At 44.2% G+C, this 24,429-nt stretch overlaps 1 protein-coding gene across 4 annotated transcripts in view; it reads right to left on the bottom strand.

Moving 5' to 3' along the window:
* The window catches only part of GLI2 (GLI family zinc finger 2), a 203,995-nt gene that overhangs the window by 165,434 nt on the left and 14,132 nt on the right, over positions 1-24,429 (bottom strand). For 2 of the 4 annotated variants that reach the window (XM_068687460.1, XM_068687466.1), the window contains exon 1: positions 22,972-23,349. The exons of 1 other annotated variant lie outside the window; for it this stretch is intronic. The gene's annotated coding sequence lies outside the window, so the exon portion shown is untranslated. Of the gene's footprint in view, positions 1-22,971; positions 23,352-24,429 lie in introns of those variants that run through there. One more of the 4 variants, XM_068687463.1, reaches the window with a different exon arrangement.

Genomic DNA, 24,429 nt, shown 5'->3' with positions numbered 1-24,429 from the left:
TCAATCATCCCAATCACTCACACTTGTGGTCTCCCAGAGATCCAAATTGCTTTTCAGTGCACATTAAATACATACAGCTAAGTCCTGGCAGCTTGCCCCTTCTCCTCTCCCCACTCACCCACGCTGCCTTACCATGGTTATCAGGATCTCCAGGTACAGTACATAACAAAGAGAAAAAACAGGGGAAGAGCAATTCAGGACACAAGCACTGGTTTGTTACTAATTATTTCACCTTCATTTCTACATTTTCAAGGGAATTTTACTCTGGTAAAAGACCCCAGCCTGGCAGCTCTGGAAGTCATTGTCAGACACATCCGTACAGTGAATGAAGCACATTAGACACCTCCCGGCTGGGGCTGTCCAAACCATCACAGCAAGTACTAGGCTGCATGACCTTTTTGGTGAGACCACTCAGTCCCTGTCAGGACACCTCTTTATTGTTTACTTATCTGATGCTAACTTAGAGGTGCTGGAGCTGCACTTCATGATGCAGCCCAGTGGAGCACAGCTCCAGCGCTGCCCTTTCATCTTGGCTCTCACAAGAGATGAAGACACAGCTCAGAGTCATGGCCAATCAGTTTCCCATATTGTCAGAGAAAAATGACAAGAAATAATTCATCCAGGGTGGACATACTGCAAAGACAGCCGATTTCTCTGGACATTCCAATAAATCCTGTATAATTTGTTCTCCATTAGAAAACAGCATCCTGCAAAGCTGGCAGGTGGCCGAGACCTTAAGACACGTGTGCCTCCGAGTTCTGCAGGTGGGACACGGATGGGGACCATCACTCACTGAGACACTGGCCTCAAAGGAGACTTGATGCACACAGCACTGGCCTCAAAGGGACTTGATGCACACAGCACTGTGTGACAGTGGTCCCATTCCTGGGAAGGGAGTCAAGGGTCCCAGTTTCCAAACACTGTCACCAGGTGTCCTGAGCATACATTCATCTGTGATTCAGTTTCTTAACATTTGCATCTGGTATAATAAAGCTCAGGCTTTTTTTTTTTTTTTTTTTTTTTTTTTTAATAAAGTACTTTGAGAGGTATGGGTGGAAAGTACTTGTGTGAGTATTGATGTGTAAACAGCCATTAGTTATCACAACCTTCAGTCACTACTGATATGGATTTGTTGTGAAATGAGTAACGTAACAAGGGAAAAGTTTCCATCACCTATAGCTGGTGCTACCTCCTCAATTTTTTTAAATGGATGTGCAAAGTAAGTGTGTGAATTATGTATCTCTAAGGATCAGCTAGTTCATATATAGCCTATGGCAGCTAACAATAAATAAGGTATTAACTTTTGCCAAGGAAAATAACTGTGAAAAGAGGCTGATATAATTTTTTTCCCAGGAAAACAGAACACAAAAATGACTGAGAACCATGTTAGCACCCAACAAAACAGAAAGCAATAACAAACTGTAACAAGTCAGGGCACTTCCTACTCTAACAGGTAAATAAAATAAACGTCTGTTGACACAATGCACCTTATGACAGAGTAACTCTTCCATAGCTTATTTATTCCTTTTTAAAACCCAAGCTTGGCCTCTGACAGATCTTGCGGAGAGACATCTTATTTATACATAAACAAAAAATAAGCACTGTTAGTATATGCTGCAAGTATAGAAGGCCTAGATCCACTCGAGGACTGCCTAGACTCAAATCCAAAGGAAGCAGGCAATGCAAGCTGGCAGTTTTATCACAAGGACAGAGCACTACAGAGCATCAGCAGCGTTTGGAATCCTGAAGCCATCCTTTGAATCCGGGGAATTTCTCCTGTTTAAAGTTTACATCTGTGCAGACCAAACGAAAGAGCTTTCTTTGAAAGCTGGAATAGGTTTCACCAAAAGCCGAATGCACATTATAAACATTTACTCTCGCAGGCTCTCAGTGCCAGGCAGAGGAGAAGGAATTGCAGGAGATAAAAGCAGGGAATTAGTATGAGAGAAACGGAGGATAAAGGCACAAAAAAGACCCAAGACAGCAGAGGAACTGTGTAACCCTCCAGTACATTTAGCTAAAAACTCTCCAGCCTTTAAACACTACTAAAGAAAGTGAATAACATCTCTCAAGTCAGAATAATCTGCTTTCACATTGTGGCTTCTGTGCACACACATTTATGTGTTTTCCCACATGGTGGAAAAAAAAGAAAGGTGTGTGCCCTGCACTTGGGCTGACTCCCTCAATTTGGCCTTCTCTTCATTTCCTGCCAGAAGGTGGGTTTTGGTGCTGGTCTGTCCTTTTGAGAGTCACTCAGTGAAACATCTGTTTCACGGTAGAAGGAGAGCAGGAAAGGCCGTAGACATCTGAAACTCTTTTGCAGTTGCTATGGGGAAATGTAAGAAGATAAACTACTACTTTATTAATCAAACATCCACACAGGTCCAACATCATTAGCAAATTAATCCTTTCACTGCACTAGACTTTTCATTGCCCTCAGCAGATAAGGAGGGAGGGCAGCTTTTTTTCTTTCATTTACTGATAAAAGCATACTTACTGAGCCTCACAGCCCACCATACTGCCCAGATCAGCTCTGGCATGGTAGACCTCTGGTAGCCCCATTCCTGTGGCCTCTGCTGCAACAGCCTGGTCTCCTGCTATCTCACCAGCCCCTCAGCTGCAGATTATGGACCCACAGCAACAAGGTGCATACACCAAAATGGCCCAGGTCACAACCCAGGCCTGCTGTGGAGGATTAGCTCTAACACACCATCTGGGTGACTAGGTGGTACAGACCCACCTGCCAAGGGGGTAGGAGGACAGAGAGCTGCAGGCACACATCTGCCTTTAGGAAGGACACCCCAAGACCTCCGTCACCAAAGAAAGTGGCCTGGACTGCTGCAGTGACCTCCAAACTCTCTGGAGATTAATTTGAGGTGCCCTTTCCCAAAGGCCCTTGTTCATGACCCCAAACACTTCCACCTGCATGCCATGGCTTTACAATGACTTATTTCACTAATTAGATTGTGAGGAATTTGCCAAAGAAGTTGAAAGAAACCTGACCACCTTTGCCCCATCCTCTTCATGGGGGCTGTATGGCTGGAAAGCCTGTCTTGTAAATTGGTAGGGCCCAAATCTACCAACAGATGTGAAAGAGTATCAGGAATCAAACTCCAGAAAGTAACATCAATGTCTCCTGTAAATGCTACTAGTGACCCCCAGCTACATAATTTAAATTCCTTTTTTAAAGTGGCCTCAGCAGTAAGGTAGGGAAAATTATTGACACTCCTGTACAGGAGGGAAACCAAACAATTTTTTAAAAATAATTCTGGAGTCATACTGACATAAATGATTTATTTCTGCTGAATGGAAACCACTTAGATTAAGGTGGCAAACTTGAGGCAGCTTAGTGGTTATGCTGCTCTCCTGAGACAAGGGGGCCTGAGCACACATTCACCCTTGATCTGGGTATGAAAAGTGGCTCAAAGCAGAGCTCTCCTCTCCAGAAGTGTGCTCTCACCACAGCCCTCAGCGATGGGAGGGGCTGCAATGAAGACACAATTATTCTGACATTTCCCCCCCCACAAAATTCCCTATGAAAAGCATTCACCAAATTAATCCAGTTCTGAGTAGACCAAAACTGCATTTTTCAGCAAAGAAAATATTCGTCCCCATCCAGAGGAGAATTAAATCCTTCAGTGGTTCTTTCTTCCCACAGGCTGAGAAAGGATATAATTCTGAAATTTCCCTGAAGCATACAGACACAGACCTCTTCAGGGACAGCACGAGCAATACAAAACACATTTAAGAACAATTATAAGACACTTTCAGCTCTTGTCTCATTTATGCTCTGAGCATGCCAACACTTTAAAGTTTTCTGTCCTCCCTCTCCAACAGAATAGCTGTGTTGCCAGTGTATGCTAAGTGCTACAGCTGCATTTGGTTCTCTAATTACATGAATCTCTACCATCTTCCCTATGCTGAAGATAAACTACCATTTTAGTTGAGACTCTCTAACTTGATTTACAGAGCTAGTTACCTAATTTTCTAATTTAGCCCTTCAAGATAAGGGAAAGCAAGATGCATTCAAGAGAGTCACTCTGAGGCACTCATCAATGACCGTGGAGGACATTTTAAAATGACACACAATGCAGCACGTTCTGCTAGTAGGCAAGCTATCCTTTGACCTTAGTTTGCATTTCAAGTGAAGTGAGAAGCAGGAGAAGAAATGGGAGTTTTTTAAAGAAAAAGTTAAGGTACGGTATTGTAGGTTTATAAAAGACCATAGACTTATGAGCATCCATGGGATCTTGTTTGTCCTGATTACTTTGAAGTGGAAGATTTTTATTTTTATACAGAGTATAAGAACATTGATGTCAGTTCCAGAGACTGTAACTGAACAACCCCCCACATGGTAATAATACAATGCCTACATGAGGAGAAGAGCAAAAGGTTGAAGGAGGTCCTGAGCAGAGTGGACACTACCAACATGACCCAACTTGCTATGCCAGCCATGCCATCTGGGCTGAACTGTGCCTTGAGGAGCTGCTCAGGCTCATGCCCTCTCCTCAGTTTCAAGAGCTGCATGATATCAAGATGCAATATCAAGGTGCAATATCAAGACATGGTGCATGTCTGGAGGGGCACAGTGATTTCAGTGTACGGCTTGCATATCTCAGAGTCTAACAAATAAAAACCAAAAGGCACGATTTGAAACTGTCCTTAATAAAGACTGTGGAAAAACTCTGGCTTCTTAATAAACAGGGTTGTGCCCTAAGTAGTGAGCAATAGGACTACTGCTGGAAGAGTAACCCATGGCCTAATACATCACACTGTCAAAAAGCTTCTCCCATTATTCAACTGAAATTTGCCTTCTCTTAAATTTCATCCCATTACTTCTAGTTACACCCCATTGTACCACTCTAAATAATTCTTCATAGCCTTGGTGTTTACACCCTTCAGATATTTGTAGATTTATATCTCAACCACCCCATTTGTCATCCTTTAGCCAAGTTATCCATATTCAGCTCTTTCGGTCTTCTCTCATAAGTCAATCCCTCAAGCTCTCTTGTTACTTTTTTTCCCCTGAACTCCCTCCAATTTGTCAATCTCTGTTGTAAGGGAGTGAAGCAGACCTGAATGCATTACACTTGCTGTGGTTATGAGTGCTATGTTGTGAGTCCCTGCTGTCTCCTCACTACGGGACAAACACCCAAACCCTCTTTGGGTTCTTTTTTTGGGCTCTTTTTAGGTTACCAAAAGCAGCAAATTTACAGCCTTCTCATACTCAGCCATTGATGCCCTTGGACCCTGGAATCCTGGTTGATGCTTCCTCATAGGTTTCTTCTCTGCTTATTTCCACATACAGTCTAGGGTATTTTTCTTACTTGAATCCCAGTTTGAAATGCTGTGCTACTGCTTGCATGCTCTCCACAAGTCACCTGGTAACTTCACCAAATGCCAAGTCCGCCTGCCACTCTGGTCTCAGATTCACACAAGGATTTCTCTATCCATCCAGGAGGCCTCACTAGATCTCTCTCTCACCACCATTTCCAGTTGCCTCCTAGGTGTCATCATACAGCATTTCTACACACCAGCTCTTCCACTGGAGACTTTTCAACCTACCAGGAAAAGGAAGACCACACCAGGGCCTTCCCATCTACACACTGGCTGGGGTAAATACCTCTGCACTAAGCCAAATACTTTGCTTTTAAAAACACCCTGGATGGTCACAGAAAGCACAGCACCCTGCAGAAGCGCAGTGCAAATGAAGCACAAACAGATGGCATTCCTCCAACACCTGCATCTCCATAAAGCCGCCGCTGTTATTCCCTGCCCTGTGAACACATCCCACTGCACATTTCCTCCAGCAAAATCATCTGGACAAATAAGAGGAGGATTGCTGAAAATAGCTGATGGGAGTAAAACCACAACTGAACTGACTCCCGGCTGTGCAAGCACAAGCCTCACGGCTGGATGAAGACCGTGGAGAATAATCCTGGAGAGTACAGCCCAGCTGGGGGGCACCAAAGCCCAAAGCCCACTCTGGTGACAAGGGCAGGCACCTTGGAGGGAGGTCAAAGTCACAGATAACTTCAAACAGAAGAGCTGCCCTCCAGCTTTTCCAGCTGTACACTCCTGGCTACCCCTCTGGCCTGCCGGAAAGGAGACTGTGGCCACCAAGCGCTTCCCAGTCTGTGGCACATTATCTGGGCTGTCCCCAGTTTGAGATGATAGCCTGTAAATCTTCAGTTTGGACTTAGGGTAGATGGGCGGTCGCTTCTTTTCAACATGTTCACTCTACCCCTATTATATAGAGGGCCACCGTGTCTTCACCACAGGACTTTTAAAGAGAAAAGCTATTTTGTGTAGCTATTAAAAATAGTGATTTTTCTAATTTTAACTTCCTCTCAGCATCTAAAATCACCAAGTTACAGTGCTGCAGACAACCATCTAATGGGAACTAGACACACTATTACAGGCATGAATGATTCAGTCTGCTGTTAAGATAAAAATTACATACACGCTCACATTATTATAAGCCCAGCTTTGTACAGACAACAACAAAGCAAAAAGTCTATGAAAACTGTGACAGACACTTAGGTACTGAAGCCACGGCAGAGACACTATCAAAGCCAGGTGGGACCTATTAGCTCCAGCTCATGGCTTCTCTCCCTAAAGCAGAAAAGTACAGTGAGGAAGGACAAAAGCTGACCCCTCAGGGAACAGCTAAAAAAAGCATCCAAAAACACACAGCAAGCTCTGGCAAGAAGTTCGCATTTGCCATCACTTAAATTAACAGCAAAGGAATCCCCAGGAGGGAGGAAATTTGGACTCTGTCCAACATGCAAGTGTGCTGTGTGAGGAGCTGTGGGGGAAAGAGCCACACGCAAGCACTGTGGATTCAGAGGAAGCCAATACACACACCTCTGGCACCCCCGAGCCCTTTGAAAGGGCAGGAGCACGACAGTTATTTACTGGGCTTGACTGTGTCACCAGGTGTCAGGAGAGAAGTTTATTGCAGGTGACCTCAAACAGATTTGCCGCTGCTGCTGTCAGTCAGCAGTTGGCCACACGCTATCTTCAGAACACAAAGGGCTTGTATATGTCCGAAAAACAAGTTATCTTAAAACTTCTCAAGAGTTTAAGAACACTAACGTTACCCAAGATATTGCAGTTGGTGATATAACTAATGTAACACTGCAAACAGTTCTCTTGCTATCTTACCTACGGGAGCTGCTTTTGGCCCTTCCACGATGTGCAGATCACAGGGACTTCCAGAAGAAAAATGAAATGTCCAGTCAGCATCCCTTTAGCTTATGACAGAAAGGATGGCTGCTCTACACCTCCATAATGGCCTAAAGAGCGATGTCATATTCTGGATGAAGTCCTTCTAAAACACCTAAACAGATGTGTTTTTCTCCACAAAACTCATTACTAAGTTAAGAAGTAATTCAGCCATGTAAATTTAACTTAAGCTAGTAAATCTAATAACATCATTCTAAAAGCAATAAAATGTTCAGACCTTAATCCTTTTAATTCACTGTTTATCCCCTTGGCACCTAGACTATTTTTATTCCAGTCACTTTTGCCGTAATAAAAAGTTAATAAAAGAACGCAAGTTGTCCAACGGGTTGCAGAACTAATGAAAACTGGTTTCCTACAGGTTTGGTGTCTTACGTCCCTTCTCTCCCCAGCAGTATTTACCCCAGATCCCAGCAGGCTATCTGGGAGCCTGTCTCTTTGGGTCTTCTTCATGTCCCTGAACTCCACAGGAGCCAAAAGGCAGCACATGCTGTGGCTGGCTGTGAGCTAAATGTGCTTTTGCTCTAGCTGCAGGCCTTTCAGAGCATTCCAGCCTCCTCCTCCACAGGGCACTGGCTGGTTCACTTAAGATCGGTGACTTTAAGCCAAAGATCTCCCTTAAAAACCAGGCTGTAAAAGATCTATGATCTCCCCACATGACAGTTCAGTAGTTCTGTCTTCTCTGATAATCCATGCTGGCATTGCTAGTAACCAGAGCTGCATCGCATATATGTCCCACAAGTTCCCTGGAAGATAAGATGAGCTTTCCAGACTACAGGAAAAAGTCTCTCAGATAAGGAAAGGGCAGGGAAAGCAATGTTTTCTGAGAAACCCCACTGGAAATCACCAAAGTTACAACCACCTCTTTCATAAATCAAGGAGATCTGGTTCAAACAGCTTCTCATGTGTCCCTGTGACAACACCACAGAAGAAAGGTCTGTCGCAGCAATGCAAATCCCAAATCTGTTAGAGATTTCTAGTTTATAGCAATTATCTTGAACAGCCCTTGCATACTGGTATGCAAAGAAGGTACGCTGCAGAGCATGCATCACTTGTAGTTTTTACAGGTCTGTAGGGTAAGCAGCCATTCTGTGCTAGCATAAGCTCTGGATGGTTTCAAGCATAGCTCCTTGTCTTACACATTAGCACAAGCAGCTCACAGGGGTTCACAACAACATGCATGAGGCTGGAGGAAGGCCCTCTAAGCCATACTTGGTCTCACAAAGCAGTCATTGCCCGTGAGCTTTTTGTTATGAACCTGTGGTACAAAAAGCAGCTGTGCTCCCTTGATGAGGGTGTTGGAGCTGCAGCATTTACCTGTATTTCCAAGGGACTAAGTCCAGCTGCCCTCTTGCACGTGCCTATCACGTGAAAAAGCTTGGTCACCCGTCCTCCTGCCTCTAGAAAGACACACTAGATGCTGACTCAGGGCTTCATGCCGCGGCACTGCAAACATGCTCCAAATGCCCTATGCAACACTGATGCCCATGGCAGCCCTGGGGAGTGGGGAGGAGAGTGCATCCTGCAGTGCTGCACCTGAGAGTCTCCTCAAGGAGCAGGGGTGTTTGGAAACTGCATCTCTGGGGTTTCTCCAGTAGATGAGACAGAATCACTGCTGTTAGGGACTCCAGAGAGCTCAAAACCAGCCCATGAGATAGGAGGGGTAGATTAGTGTTAGCAGCAGCTGACTCCTCATCCAACTTGCGTGCCAGATGTAGGAGACCTGTCCATGCGAGCAGCAGTTTTTGGCTCTGACTCCTCGTCTTAAAACTGTATCTCTGAGGACTCTGGATGAAAGAAAATGAAAAATCACCCACAAGCTCTCCCAAGGGAGGCAAGGTGCATTTGGTTGTCAGCAGGCAGGAATCTTTTCTTGGGATTCCTTCAAGTTGCTGGTGAGGCAACCAGTGCCACCTGACTGCACATTTAGAAAACTGTACCCTGGCAGAAGCTAACATGCTTTTTTAAATACATCTTTTATTCACTAGGACAAAGTCTGTCCCATCTCCAGTTACAGCCCAAATTCCTCCCTAGCTTTTCTCAGTGAGCAGCACTAGCCTGAGATCAAGCAGTGTTAGTGCCTTCCTGCAATCAACACAACTCAGTCCCAAACAGAAAAAGTCACTTAAAAAGTATCAAGTTGTTTTGTGAGGAGAAGCACCAATTACAGCTGCTTTCTCAAGGTTTTCTGTACCCTCTTCACCTCTATACCATATGGCCCTCCCACCTCACTGTAGCATAAACTCTCCCTTGCTCTCCAGAAGTCTTCCTTGCAATATCCCCAGAGGGAGATGAGGATCTTCATCTTGCTCCCCACAGACACAGGCTAAATATCTCGGCTTGGCAGGACGTGGCACTTGCTGTCCATTAGGCTGACGAGCCCAGTGCTGGCACTGGCCGTGTCCCACCAGTATTTCTGCCACCGCAACACAGCTGGCTCCTGTGCGCAGTTTGAGCCCCCAGTAAACCTGGGGAAGTGGTGAGGATGGAGGTCCCAGTCACAGCGGGACGCATCAGATTGATCCGTCAGAGACACGGCCAAGTGTAAACCCTGCACTGGGGTGGGACGGTGCCAGGTTTCTTTCTGAGCACTGTACACCTCATCATTCAAACATCGCATTCACAATTACACCTAAATGTGAAACATGAACTTTCTATTCTTGTCCGGATTTCAGAGAAAGCTAATAAATCATTCCTTTCTACGGGAGGGAGAACTCCAAGCCTGACACCCAAGACTCCGGCTATGATCCAGCCTTTCAATGTGGATTCAAATCTAGGATTTTAAAAGAATAAGTATAGGGACTTATCCGGTCGCTGGTAAACCTGGAAGCTAGGGCAGCAGTTGGCACACCCAGCACCAAAGATCCCTGGCTGGCAGGAGCACCACCTACAACAATAGGGCTCTGAAAACAGCTGGATTCAGGAGCTTGTGGAACATTCCTGGAAGTGCTAAAAATCAAACAAACAAACAAAAAAAGCACACAGAAAAAACAACAACACACAAACACAAAATAAAATAAAGATAATAAATAATAATAATAATAATAATAAAACAGAAAAAAAAAAAAGAAAAAAGGAAGAATAGATAAAGAAGAAGAAAAAAAAAAAAAACAGAAAAAAAGGAAGAATAGAAGTATATGTAAAATACAATGAATTTTCAGCAGAGGTCTGGAACATACCTACAGCTAGCACACGTAGGCGTGTATGTATGACCTCTTGTACCAGCTGCCTCTGGCTTCCTAGCCTCACCAGCTTCTATTTTGTTTTAATTCATCTTCCCAACAGTTCCTTGCCTATCAGAGATGTGATCTGAAGTCCTGGACCAACTCAAATGCCCTTTTATGCAGAAATCCAAGCAGCTGTGCTTTTTTGGTGTGCCAAACTCAGCAGAGATGCTGAGCGAAAGCGTTGTCTTCCTCCTGCCTCTGCTGAAATCAGGGGCAGGCCTCCCGTGGCTGGCAGCCCCAGGGAGCTGCTGTAAGGTGAAACATCCTTCACCGCCCACAGCAGCCACAGCACCAGGCTGCAGTCATCACCTCTTCTTCTGCCACCCCGACCCTGGCACCACAGGCAGCAGGAGGAGCAGTGTCCCACTGCCACAGGCAGCACAGACATGGCATTACCTTGGTTTTACTAGATATTAACATTTTTTTCCCATTAGTAGGTTTATTTACAGTGGTATTATCAGGTTTAACCAGGGTAAAACCCAGCTATCTGGTGGGTGGCCAGACTCTGACCTCTTTCTTGTAGGAAAGCTCTGCATCGCTGTGGGACAGGGGGGCAGCAAGGATGTTTTAGAGACAAATTCCCTGGGAACTGCCCTTGTGATGGGAGGGCACCCAAGGGTCCTGGATTAATTTTTCTGGTGGCTTTTAGTTGACTTCTTGCAAGCCCACAGTAAACTGCTTAACCTTGTAGACAATAAAGTGAGATGCCAGCATTTTCAGCTCATACTATTCACACTATGCTCTAATCTAGTTTGCATGTCCAGTCCTGTCATTAGCTGGAGGAAACATTAATCCAAGACAGTAGAAAAGGAGGAGTAAAAAAATTGTTTCTGGAAACAGTAATTCTAATGGCAAGCGTTTGTTATCTAGACCCACAGCTGAGTTAAACTGAAACATATTATATTCCTCACCAAAAAAAAAAAAAAAAAGTTTTAGCCATATGTTTAATGATTTGTGAGCTCTTGATCCTAACACACAACATAAGCTGCAATATCAGTGTCAAAAGTGCCTGATTTAAAGCACGAGAGGCAGAGTTACATTAAGTCGAGTTAAAATTGCTGCTGTGAGTTCGCAGGCAGAGACTTTCCTATGGAGTGACAGGTACGGGGTAACCGAGCCCCCAGTCTGCATGGGAGGGGAGGAAGAAGAAAGTTGATTTCATTAAAAGTTATTCTGTGAGGTTGACGAGGGAAAAGATTATATAGCTGGGGGGAGGACTGAGACAGCTAAAGAATAACACATGGTATGCTTTCAAAACATACAGCAACATGTGACATTCGTCTGCAAGTCTGGCGCGGAGGAGCCTGTGGTCTGGCAGCAGTGAGAATTTCTGCTTTTTATTTCTGAAATCATCGCAGGCATTTGAACTGAAACCCCCACCTAATAGTCTGGAGGGAAGAACATAAAATCAGATTTTACGTACCGTACTCTCAGTCAGCCATTGTTCTCAGCGGATTTTTATCCTCCAACTCAGTTCCCACATCATTAAAGTGATGCTGTCTCTTTAAAACACAATGCGGTGCCGTGCCAAAGCCTGCAATAAGAATCACTGGCACCAAAACAGTCAAAGCACAGAGCTTAATTCTCTACTTAATAAGACAATTAAAGAAGAGTATTTGGATACAGCAGTCTGCAAGTACCAACACAGAGCACTGATGTCTCCAAAGGCATGTTGATCTGAAGGCTTTATCATAAAGCATCTGTCGCAACCAGATGCCATCAACACCTCAGAAAAGTGGGAAATAAAGTGGGTTAATGTAGCTGTGATGCACACAAAGCTTTGCACTGTCCAAGTATCCACTTCCAAGCATTTTAGAGAGTGCATGATAAAGTAACCTCATGCAAAAATACACGTTCACTGAAATAAACTAAAATACACGTACACAACTGCCTTTAAAAAAATCTTGTAGAAAGAACCTGAAGTACAATGGAGTGAAAAGTGCTGTGTGTTTTGTATCTTCACTGCCATAACTGTAGGGATCTTTAGAGGAAGGCTGTTTTTCTTTTTACTGTGATGAATGCCTTAATATACAGGGATGAATTGAGGTAGACAGATAAATACGGACAGAAACGATTGCTCATTTGGAGGCTCTTGACCATATCTGCCTCTAAGTTTCCAATCAAATAATTCTCAAGTGTTGTCTCTTAGCAGGCGTCATCCTGCAGAGCTGAACCAAAGCTAGAGCAAAAGATAACTGCAGCGATATAAGAACTAATTAGTCATTTGATTAGCTGGCGAGAAGACAGGGCACTGCAGTTCTGTGACCTAAAAATGCCACCAATGACCTTCAAACTCCATCTCAAGGGTGTCCAGAAGTCTGTAACCTCCAAGGAGAGGGAGAAACGGATGATGCCTAAGCTCTATCAGCTCACAGGAGATGTTGAAACAGTGGAGAGGCTGAGCTGAGGAGAGGTGTGCCACCTGAAGCAGTCAGCCAGCCAAAGAGCACCTGCAGCAATGCACTTTGTCTGAACTACTGCGCCAGCGGCTCGGCAGTCCAGCCTGCTCAGGAGATGCACAGACCTCATCCTAGCAGCGAACAACGTGTAGCATGAGGGGAAAAAAAAAAGCCAACCCACAACTGCCTGGTCTTCGTTGAAGGAAGCATAGAATCCAGCCATCACCAGGGTGCAGGTGGCAGCCCCTTGGCTGCACCACGCCTGGAGACAGCAGCTGAGGAAAGGATGGAAAAGTCTTTGAAGAGCACATCTTGAGCAGCCAACTTTGTCACCTGCTCTCCATGGAGATCAGATGCTGGTGAACCCCCTCAGCCTGCTGGTTATTCCATGGGCAGCTGCAGAGAGTTGGGAACTGAGGTGAAGCCAGCAGGTCCGCTGCTTAGGCTGCAAAGTTGCATCTTCAGCAGGAAAGGGGGACACCAAGATGGCCAGGGCTATGAGTCCCACATCATTACGCATCCCCTTCCTTCAGCTTGACAAATAGAGAATGTCAGGATCGAACTGTGCCCAACACACTACAAACTCCCAGCCTAATCTGAGGCAAATCAGCCGGTCGTGTGGAGACACCCGTGGCCTGAAAGGATCCAGCCCAGAAGGGACAGCAGAGCATGGCACCAGCTCACCGGCAGCAGGGTCCCCCAAGAAAGCCCTGCTCACCTCCCATCCTCAGTGCCTTGGATGGCGTCTCACTCTTGGGTATCTCTACCCTGAGAATAGATGAAAGGAAGATTGCCTTGGCAAAGATCCCCCATCCAGCTGCACCGTTGGAAATGCCCTCTGGAAAGGAAAGGAGGAGGATCCCTCACCTCGCGCGCTCCTGGTGAGTGGCACAGCCTCCATCCCCATCCCCTCAAGGCAGATCCAGACCTGCTATTTGCCGCCCACACTTCCCCATGTGCTTTGTCCCAGACTGATGAACTCACCTCCAGCACCACTGATTTTCGCAGAATAAGTCCTACACATGGTTTAAACTCTAGCAAGCCCTGCCAGAGGCCTAGGAATAAAATTCAGGAGAAAGAACTTTTTTTTGAATAGAAAATAGAGGCTAAGGTGCTGCAGTACTGTCGTTCATTAGGTGCAGGCTTTGCTGAGAAGATAAATCCACAGTATGTGTAAGGGCTTCCCCCTTCTTTCCCTTTTATTTAAAAATATCTGGGGAAAAGACCCCAACCATACACAAAGGCCAAAAAATTAGCCATGGTCAAGTAACACACATACTACGCTCTGCTCTATATTCTACTAAAGTTTTGAGAAGGGAAGACCAAAGTTACAAGTACAGTTACTACAGTCTACAAAGGACTTTTAGATATCCAAGTCTGACTTAGTGTGAATTGGAACAAAATCCCAAAATTATGAAATTTTCCCTAAAGGGAATTTTAAATCAACTATTTGGAGACTACTGAAAAATCAACTGTATGGCTATCACATTCCCTACAATTTTAAAATTCTAATAGAAATTTATTTCAACAGAAAACCTGCACTCAATTTTAAAATACTGAGTTTTTAACACCATCAAAAAAATCCCCAGCCTCTCTTTTTCTGCTTGTTTTTGACAAATATGACCTGATTTTGCAAGAGATTTTAGTGTTGATGATGCCAGATATTGGAATATGATTCCATCAACAGGCCCTAGTCAGGAAATACCAAAGCTGTGGTTGCCAAAGCAACATAATTAACTTGATCATGGTATGTACACTGTGCACCACTTCCCAAAAGGCCCTTTAACACCCAACTAAATCCTTCTGGAATGGCACATCAGAGTTTATTTCTCCTCTAAGTTCTTCGAGAACAGGCCCAGCAAAAGGAGAGGTTGTGAGAAGTGTTGGAAGCCAAGCAGTGCCCTGCGCCCTGCCCATGGTCCCATGGGTGCAGGCAATTGAGGGCTAATTCTTGCCCCGAGCCTACCCACAAGATTAGTGGCTGGAGAAGTCATGGAGACCCACAGTCCTGTTGAGTGAACACCTTTCAAAACGCATCACTTTTATTTCACCCGCGTTAGCAAATGTAACAGGTTTGGCTCTTTTATGGCATAATCAGTGAAATTCTTACTACCTGGGCAGGGAGGCCCAGATGTTGACGTGAAGCCTTGACCCTGGGGCCACAGACTTCAAAACCTGAATATGCTGTCACTAACTCAACACATACAATGTATCAAATATAAGCCCCTGTCTGATCATTCGGAAAAAAAATATATAGGAAAAAAATATATAAAAAAATTGAGTGATGAGCTTTCAGCCTGTCATCAGACCACAGTGACCTCAATTTTTTGAGAAATAAAGTCAAAATCTATTCTTATCTTCAGAGATTCAAGATGTATTTATGTGTCAAACTTTTCCCCCTTGTCCTTAGCCTTTGGGAAGCGCACTAAGAATGATATCAAAGCCTGAAAACCCTGCGATCACATCCACATTCACCTCTGACCTGGGACGCCTATAGCTCTCACCAGCTCCTCAGCTCATCCTCAGCCTACAGAGCAGACTGCAGTCCCAGGAGCAGCTTGCAGTGAGCCTTTCAGGATCAAGTAAAGGCCACTTTGCATAGGAAAACCATACAAATCTACCTTTTTTTTTTTTTTTTCCTTTTTAGGGCCAAAAGAAACAACTTCGCTTTGGCAGTTTTCTGCTTCTTGATATCCTTGAAAGATGTTTTACCAGTATCTTCCTCTCCCCTACATGCAAATATTCTCTTTGAAATGTCTTGGTAACATCTACAGGAATAATATGCCGAATGTGAACACTGATTGATTCTTTCTTAGCCATCAAATGTGCTTACACAGCAACTACACACAGCAAATGCACACAAATCTCACATTTCACATTTAAAAATATGAACATGCTGTGTTTTTTTACTCAAACGTAATGAATGAGCTTAAATATTACAACTTGAAATTATTAAGTAAATCATGGCACCTGTAAAGCTTCCATTTGCATAACATTAATTCATGATGGCATGTAAAACAAATTCATCACTCTTACTATATTGTAGTCTGATTTATGTTGGAATTGGAAAAAATAAAAATCATGGGCACAAAATTATGTTGACAAGATGTACGTGCTCTTTGAAGCCCAAGGTGTGGGTGTTTTTTTTCTGTTGTTGTTGGTCTTTTTTTTTTTTTTTTTTTTTTTTTTTTTTTTTTTTAAAGCATCGAAACAACTAAATTATGTGAAAGAGGGCTGGGAGAAAGCATCTTAAAAATGAGTAACACACTAGCATCACACATACACGCTCTCCCGTTATTAATGTCAAGCATGGTGAAGATACTCTAGAAAATCATTACCATTCATAGCTACTAACAGCCATTAAATTTCAATCAATTCAACTTAACACAAGTGTACTTCAGTAGCCCTTACAGTTCCTTATAGAGGTGGCTCAGAAAGTCCTGTCTGACTTATTGCATTGTTCGCTGCACAAAGAGGCATTACTAAGGATTGCTCTGAAAAGGCGCTATCTTGGTGTTGGGAACTGATGCTCTTTTAACACCGTAGCAATCAACAGACCTTGCATTTAAGAAAGCTTGATAAAAGGGACTCTAATAAGACTCCATGGGTCAGTATGAAGGGAGAAATATACTGATTTTTAGCTAGGGATGTTGTTTTCTAAGCTGAAAAGAGATTTGGTGGGAAGTTTTCAACTTTTTTAGTAGCCTTTTAGTAGCTAAATCAAACTATTTAACACAGTGCCAGACAACTTCCAGGTGATCCCCTTGCTCCAAGAGAACATGCTCACTAAATATGTAGGATGTTTAAAGAAAAAAAAAAAAAAAAAGATTTAATTTCCAGAGACTGGATATTTAAACTTCCCTGAAACAAATACAAACCAGCAAGCTGTGATATCACAGCTTCTCCTACGCATCTGAATTGCATTTGTAACACTGGAAATTTTTTCCACTGCTCTTACAGGAATTAAGCTGTGCAGCTGACCATCCTTTGCAGATCCTGGGGAGGACCGGGCAGTCCCCCACCGGGGGTGCTTTGCACTGCATGGCACAGGTGAGGAACTGGGACCACAGGGTGCCCATCAGCAGGGGACCGGACCCACACCAGCTTCCACTTTTCAGCATTGCATCCCAGAGAAGGCCTGCTCCTCCAAAGAGATTTCATTAGTTTCATTTGAATGAATTATCTACAGTAGAATCCCACATTTCACAGTGCATAAAAGTCTTTTTTATTACTCTTTTTATAAACAGGAGCCCAGATTTTCCCAGTAGGATTCATCCTGCTGGGCACAAAGTCCTTTCAGTGGATTTAGAGGCGGTTTAAGATTGCAGGTGCGCATTCCTACCGGAGGGATTGTCACTTTGTGCACAGAAAATAAAAGATGCAGTCACAGATGTGCCACCCTTGCATCTGAAATCATAAACACCAGGACTGATAACCTTCTGTGGCTTTTAGCTCATCCCTTAAAAGTATCAGCATTGACGGTACTTACTCATTATTGGAGTATTTGGGACTATTCTACAGAACTCTGGGGTTTTCTTTCCCCCGAGACCTACACCTCAGCGTTTAACTTAGAGTACTAGTGAAGTTCTTTGGAGCCAGAGAACACCCGAGAAATCTCTCAGGCAGATATATGCTCAATTTTAACTCATTTCCCTACACTTACAAGCTGCACTAAATGAAATGAAATTAATGTTAAAAAGGCCTTTATTTAAAAATCTTGCAGTGACAGGATCAGAAAGTGGCAGAGTTCAAGTAAATCATTCCATGGAAGATGTTAGCAAAGCTTAATCATACTGGAAGCCACATTTAATTACAGCTTTTTAAGTCCATCTGGGAAAAAAGAAGAGACTTAAGTATGTCACCTGAGATGATCTAGATACTGAAACTATTTGTAAGTTAACAAAAGCATTTGCATCACAAAGCACTCTGGGGCAGCACCATGGCAAAGCAGATGTGTAATGAACAAGGATCATAGCACCAAAACAATCAGGATTGTAAATAACTACTACTAATCTGCAATCATTTAAATTTGGGTTTAATTGCTAGGCAGCAAATACATTTCATTCTTGCAGAGGTAAATGCTCTGCGGAATACACACTTCAAGGTATTTAGCGGCAGAAGCAATGCAGTCAAGAATCTGAATGTCAGAAGGGCACAGAACAAGAGACAAGCAGCAGGGCTGGATTTGCTATAAGATCTCACACACATTAAACAAACTTTTCCCTGGAACAGAATTAATAATGCAGCCATCTCCACTGTATGTACTGTAAGTACTACAGGAGTGACACAATGACGCACATGGGAGGCAAGAGGGTAGTGACTATAGAACAAAATTCAATCTAGTGCTAATGAATAAAAAGTTCCTTTTATTTCTCTGTTGTTTTTGGTTCATTAAATTTTCCACAGATTTGCAGAGAAGAAAACGTGATCAATAAACCTTGACAAAAGTGAACATGTGAAAAAGGCGAGAGAAAGGCACAGGAAGATAAAAGTGATATCCCGATCACAGATTTCAGAGGCAGATGACCAGAGCTTTGGGCTGCTGAATAATCTGAATAGACCATCATTTCTTTACAGCCTTTTACTTTCTTTTCCCTGACTGTTGGAACTCTTCATTCAATACAATAGTAAATGCACTAAAACTTTTTTTCTCATGCTAATGGTCGAAATCGGGCGCTCACAGTTAAAACACACTTCCCACCAACTTGTTTTCTTTAAAAAAAAAAAAAAAAATTAACCTATTCAAGTTAAACTAAAATGTCAAAGACAGCTTAAGGCTTACTCTCACCATTCCACAAAATTAATGGTTTTCTCCCCAGCAGATACAAAAAGAAAAGCCTTGAATAAGGATAAAGCTGCTAAACTCTTTTCATATGAAAAAGAACACTTAGAAAGCAAAAAGAAATACATCCAGTACAAAGATCCTGGTACCTACAGTTCTAATTTGTATTGTTTTCTTTTGGAATATTTATAATTGCAGAAAGGTGACAGTCAAGCTCAAACAATAGTGAAATGGTGAAAAAAGATTCACCAGTGACTCATGTATTTGGGCGTCCATGCCCAGTGACAGTGCCATAAATGCTTCCACTCGTTACAATGGGGACCCAAAGGAACCAATTTGCAAATGTGTTTTCTAATTTGGGTGTCTACTTCGAGGCACCAAGGCCTCTTTTTCACTAACACTTAAGATTCACCAATCCCAAATAACTTTTGCTGCTCTGTGTTTTTGAATTACAGGATAGCAACTTTCCTGTTCTTATTTATTTATTTATTTAAAGAATTTAGGGGGAATGGGGTGTGGTTCTGCAGAAGAGTGTGAATGAAGAAAATTTCTGCAGTCACTCCTGCACTATACATATCTAACATGTATTTGTTTCCAACTGGAACTGGCCAGCAGAAAATTGGACCTGATGACCCAATCACTTGTCCACAGGTATCTGTGGAAGGAAACCCACAAAATTGTCAACTCTTCAGCTCTGAAGGTTACCATGCAAGATCCAATTCTTGCTGCTCTGACACCACATACTAGTGAATTTCTAGAAGATGCACATATATACGATCTGCTCTATATATAGGTCAAGAATTATTCATATTACCAACATACACACATGTGTACACATACAGAGCCACCCATCCTTCTAATGCAATGTCTTCTCAGAGTCACTCATTCTAAGATTTGTTCAATGCTGTTATTTTATTTAGGGTTGATTTAATTAATTCTCGAATACCTCCTGTTGTTTTGCTTTTCTTTAAAAAGGCCCTGGGAACAGAGCTGGAGCAAACAGCAGTAAACCCTAAATACCACTTAATGCTTTGTGGCAAGTTGTCCAAATGCGCAACTGTTTAAAATATTTACCCAGGTATATAAGGGGGTTGCGCAGCTCTCGAACAATGCCTTGGAATCTTTCCCATCAGTAAAAAAGCAGACAAAAAAGCAGAGGCTGCTTAACCTCAATGTCTCAGCAGCAAGTGAGAAGTGCAAATATTGCATTTCTATAAAGCCCTGGAAGCTTCATAGAAATAGAGTGGCAACTAATTAGTTTGATGCTATAGTCACATCTAATGTTCCTAAGCAGCTTCTTTGAAAAAACTCGCTGCCTTGAAATCCTTGGGCAGATTATTAAGTGGAGGCTTTGTGATGAAGCAATAGATAGGTGTTTGCTGCACAAATACATACAGATTTTGGTGACTGCTTACTGAATCCACTGCTTTCGCTAATCTGCACTGGAAACTTCTCTATGAACAGAGCACTTCTTGGAGTACAAAAGCATGAAGTATCTGTGTACCTTTCAGACTACAGGGCAAACAACTGCCTTACAGTAGGCCACCAAAACCAAGGGGAGGCAGTTAACCGAGTGTCCTCCGTACTTAGAAGCACAGAATGAGGATAATGTTAATGATATTAGGTCAGATGTTCTACCACATCCTTAAACAAAGAAAGATGGGGTCAAGGGACTAGAAAACTCTTTTAAAAAGTCAAACTTTCTAAATAGAAGTATCAGGATCATGAAAAACATTTTAAACTTATACAATGCTGGAGCGATCACATAAGCCTACCCATAAGCAGCCGCTCCTGTAGCCCCCCCAGTCTGTAGACAGCTTCTCTGCAAACGTGAAGGGGACGTTATGGTAAAAGCTGTTAAGGTCTTTAAAATCACAGAAAACAGACTCAAAAATAGCCCTTTGCCATAAAAGTGTCAATAGCTTTTAAAACTATGTCAAATCTTTCTCACTATATACTATTACACTGGGAAAAAAAATCTTATCCAAATGTGACTTCAGCATTCAGTGTGACACCGGGGAATGCAGGCTGCTGTGTATTGCATATCTGAGGTCAAGTTCTGTTTTCCTTTACACAAGCATAAACTGGAGTAGCTTCACTGAAATTATGCCAGATTTATACTGGCATATGCATCTAGTTCAAATTCTTCTATGGCTCTAATTTTTCTCTAAATGAATGACCTAACACAAACAGTATTTGTCCATCTGTATACATCCCCTTTGACACACTGGAAAAAAGACATTGAAAGGAAGTTGGAAACAGTCCTCGAGATCTGTTTTTCTTTGAAGAACAGCAGTTGCATTTCTGGGCACTTCAAAGTCACATACTTTAAGCAATAACAACATTCAAGATCAAGTGAATCTTGCCTCACCTTGCTTTAAAGATTAGCTCTTTCACAAACATACACCAGAGGCTCGGATATCCACATACCCGTAGATTAGCAGTTCATCTTCAGTGGATCAGGCACTTTTTAGTACTACAGATAGGTCATGTTTTCAATCAAATGACAAATTTTCAAGAGTTGTTTACAGTGGAAAAGCCATAATGAATTTCATTCACTTCTTTAAAGTTGTCAGTTTTGCAATAACCTTCAATATGACATTTTTATTGCAATTCAAAGTTTGACAGGTGTCAACATTTCCTGAAGTTCCAGCCAAAATCCAAATTACTGTATCCGCCCATCAGAAAAGTTGAACCAAACCAATTCACCAAATGTAGTTGCTGTGTACAGTAATTACCCTGCATTTCAAACATCCTGGGAGCATAAGCAATTATTCAGCAGGATCCTCTTTCCCAGGTGAAGGTACAGTATGGATTGCACTTAGTTTCTTTTTTAGTGAAGTTAAGTGAATTAGGTTTAGACCTTAAAGCATTTTTTTTTTCAACAAGGTAGCTAGAACAAACAGATCAAATCAGTAAGTCTTACAACAAATCAGTCTATTCCACTTCTGTATATTTTGAATTTCATCGCTTATTTACTTTACTTTTTTGGCACCAACTCCACAGTGCATGCCAATACAATATTTGTTTAAATGTTGTTTTATGCAGCATGCTAGGCAAACGCTTGTTTTCAAATTCTCGTGCATCCTGACAACCTCAATTGCAAAATAAATAAAATAATAATAATAATAATAATAATAATAATAATAATAATAATAATAATAATAATAATAATAATAATAATAATAATGGAGAAGGGGACTGGCGGGGTATGGACAAAGTTTCCCAACTGCTCCCTTTATGCGTGCCTGCAGAAATAACATGCACGATGGCCAATGAAATGCTCATTTCTCTGTGCACCACGGTGGACACGCCAGCCTCCGGTCCGGGGGACTGCACAGACCATGAGGGCGTCTGTAAGAAGGCGGGGACCCCTGCCCGGCCCCGCGCAGAGGGCGGAGGTTTGCACAGATTTGCGCGGGTTTTGCACAGATTTGCGCGCAGCGCCCGGGGCAGGCGGGGCACGGCGCGGCCCCGTCCCATCCCGTGCCGGGAAGTTTCTAAGGGCGGGCAAAAAAGATACAAATAAAAATAAATAAAATCCCGCAAATGTTGGGAAAGCCGGCGGCAGGACCACTGCTAAGCAGCCCGAGCCCCTCGCACTGGAAAAGTCAGGTTTCCCAGGAAATGATGGCAATCACCCGAGGCAGAAAAGGCATCCAGATGAGCCCATCTCCCTCCCCTCCTCCCCGATTGTTTTAGAGCCTCCGAGTCCGGGGGAAAAACTCTCAACTCCCTAAATCCTTAATAGGATTGGAGTCCGGGTCTCTCCGAGCCGCTCCTCATCACACAGGGATCAAGTTGCAGCAGGGAATTTTTTAAATTCCTCAGCAAATATACTTGTCGAAAGATTGCCCCTCCCGGGGGGTGCCAAGGGGAGAGGGGGGGGTAATAAAAAAATAAAAGACGAAGTGAGCGGTGGCTTTAGGGACTCCCGCTGTCCTCCGGGACCCCGGGGCAGGCGGTCCCGGTGCGGGGACTGTCACCGCTGCCCACCCCGGACAAAACAACGGCCCGGAGCCCACCCCGGGCGGACAGACGGACGGACACACGGCAGCAGCCGCTCACCTGCGGGGGGGGAAGAAGGGAGGGGAGGCGCAGGATGGGACCCCCCCGGTCCCTTTATCCCCCACCCCCCCGGGTACCCGGTGCGAGGGGACCCCCCCCTCTCCAAATTGCTGCCCAACCCCCCCCCCCCCCCCCGCAGAGCATCTCCACCAAAAGCGGGAGGGGACGAAAAGAAAGAAAGAAAAAAAAAAAGAATAATAATAATTAATTCAAAAGCACAATGAAAAGACACAATAAGCACCAACTTTACCCAAAAAGCGGAGCAGCAAGTTTTCAGCAGGCGAGCGGTTGCTGCGGAGCGGAGCTGCTCCTCCGGACCCCCATCATAAACTTGGGGGAGGGGGGCGTGGGAGGGACTTTCCCTCCGTCCTTCCCTTTTGTGCCTCTCCTCTCTCCCTCTCCCTCTCCCCCCCTCTCTCTGCTCTTCGCCAAAAGCCGCCGCGAATCCCGGCAGCGGCAGCGGAGGCTCTGCCCCGGCGGCTGGCGCGGAGGCCGGGCGGGGAGGGGAGGGGAGGCCGGGCGGGGGCAGCCCGCCGAGGTGCGGGGTTGCGCCGGGGCTCCCGCTGTCCCCCGCTGCCCATCAGTCCGCTCACGCCCGTAGGGAACCGTACGGACCCGCACGCAGGCTGAACTTCGGCGGGGATGAGGCTGGAGAGCTCTCAAGCCCCGGCGAGGGGGGTGAAAACTGGCTGCGGGGTCCCTCCCCTGGGTGCCGCTTTTGGTGTGAGATAGCCCGCAGGAGGGGGGCATCTGCAACAAAAGCGCCCGAGCCCGTCTTCTTCGTGGAAAAGCAGACCGAAAAAGACGAGCAATAAAAGTTTGGCCTTGCGCGGGCTGACCCGTGCAGGGGTGGGATGGAGTTTGGGGTGGTTTTCTCCAGCTTGCCCTTTTCGCCTGCAATTTGCGCTACTTGCCCGGCTCGCGAGCATCCCCGCAGCCAAGTGGCAGGCCGGGCCTTTTGAAACATCTTCGCTGGGAGAAGTGCTCGTTAAAGACTGTTCCCTAAGCACAGTAACTAACAGGGCCAGAGTGCATTAATCTGTTTAAATCCTCATCTTTTGGGACCGGGGCTACAAGGAGAGAAAAAAAAAAAAAATTAGATCTCCAAAAATTGCCCGGCTCCCACCCTGAATATCTTTGCTTTCGCACCGATCTGGTGCATTAACATTAATACCAATGAGGAATGCAGCAGTTTTAACTTGGACTTTGGCCAGACGGAGCTTGTTACTTGATTTGTTTTGATTTCTTTGGCTATGGAATTTATCGAAAGTTTAAAACACAACCAGATGCTGCTGGGGAGGGTCACCGTGCTGTACCCTAGAGCAAGCTGAGACTCGCCATATCACCGGGGTATCTGACTCCAGCAGGATTATGTCCACTTCCATGGCAACCGCATGCCACATCAGCCCCCAGCTTCACTTTCAGTCCCTTGGGCACTGTTAACATTTGCCAGTGGATTTGCCCGACATACAGCCCAGGTCTGGGCAAGTAGAAAATGAGCTTTATGCCACTCAGAAACCTTCCTCTGCTAGCCTGTGCAAAATGCAACCTGACTGGACCCCAGGCTCAATACCACAATTTTAATCCTAAAAACGTGCACTAATTTCAGTGCCTTCGGTCTGAACATTAGATGGCATTAAAGACTGATATTTGAGGGTGACAACTGGCTCCCCACGCACGTCTAAATCCCATTTATTCTATTCAAGTA

The sequence above is a fragment of the Anas acuta genome, chromosome 6 (genome assembly GCF_963932015.1).
Source record: "Anas acuta chromosome 6, bAnaAcu1.1, whole genome shotgun sequence".
Taxonomy (NCBI): Eukaryota; Metazoa; Chordata; class Aves; order Anseriformes; family Anatidae; genus Anas; species Anas acuta.
Note: the sequence above shows the minus strand (reverse complement) of the source record. Positions and strands in the feature narration are given on the sequence as shown.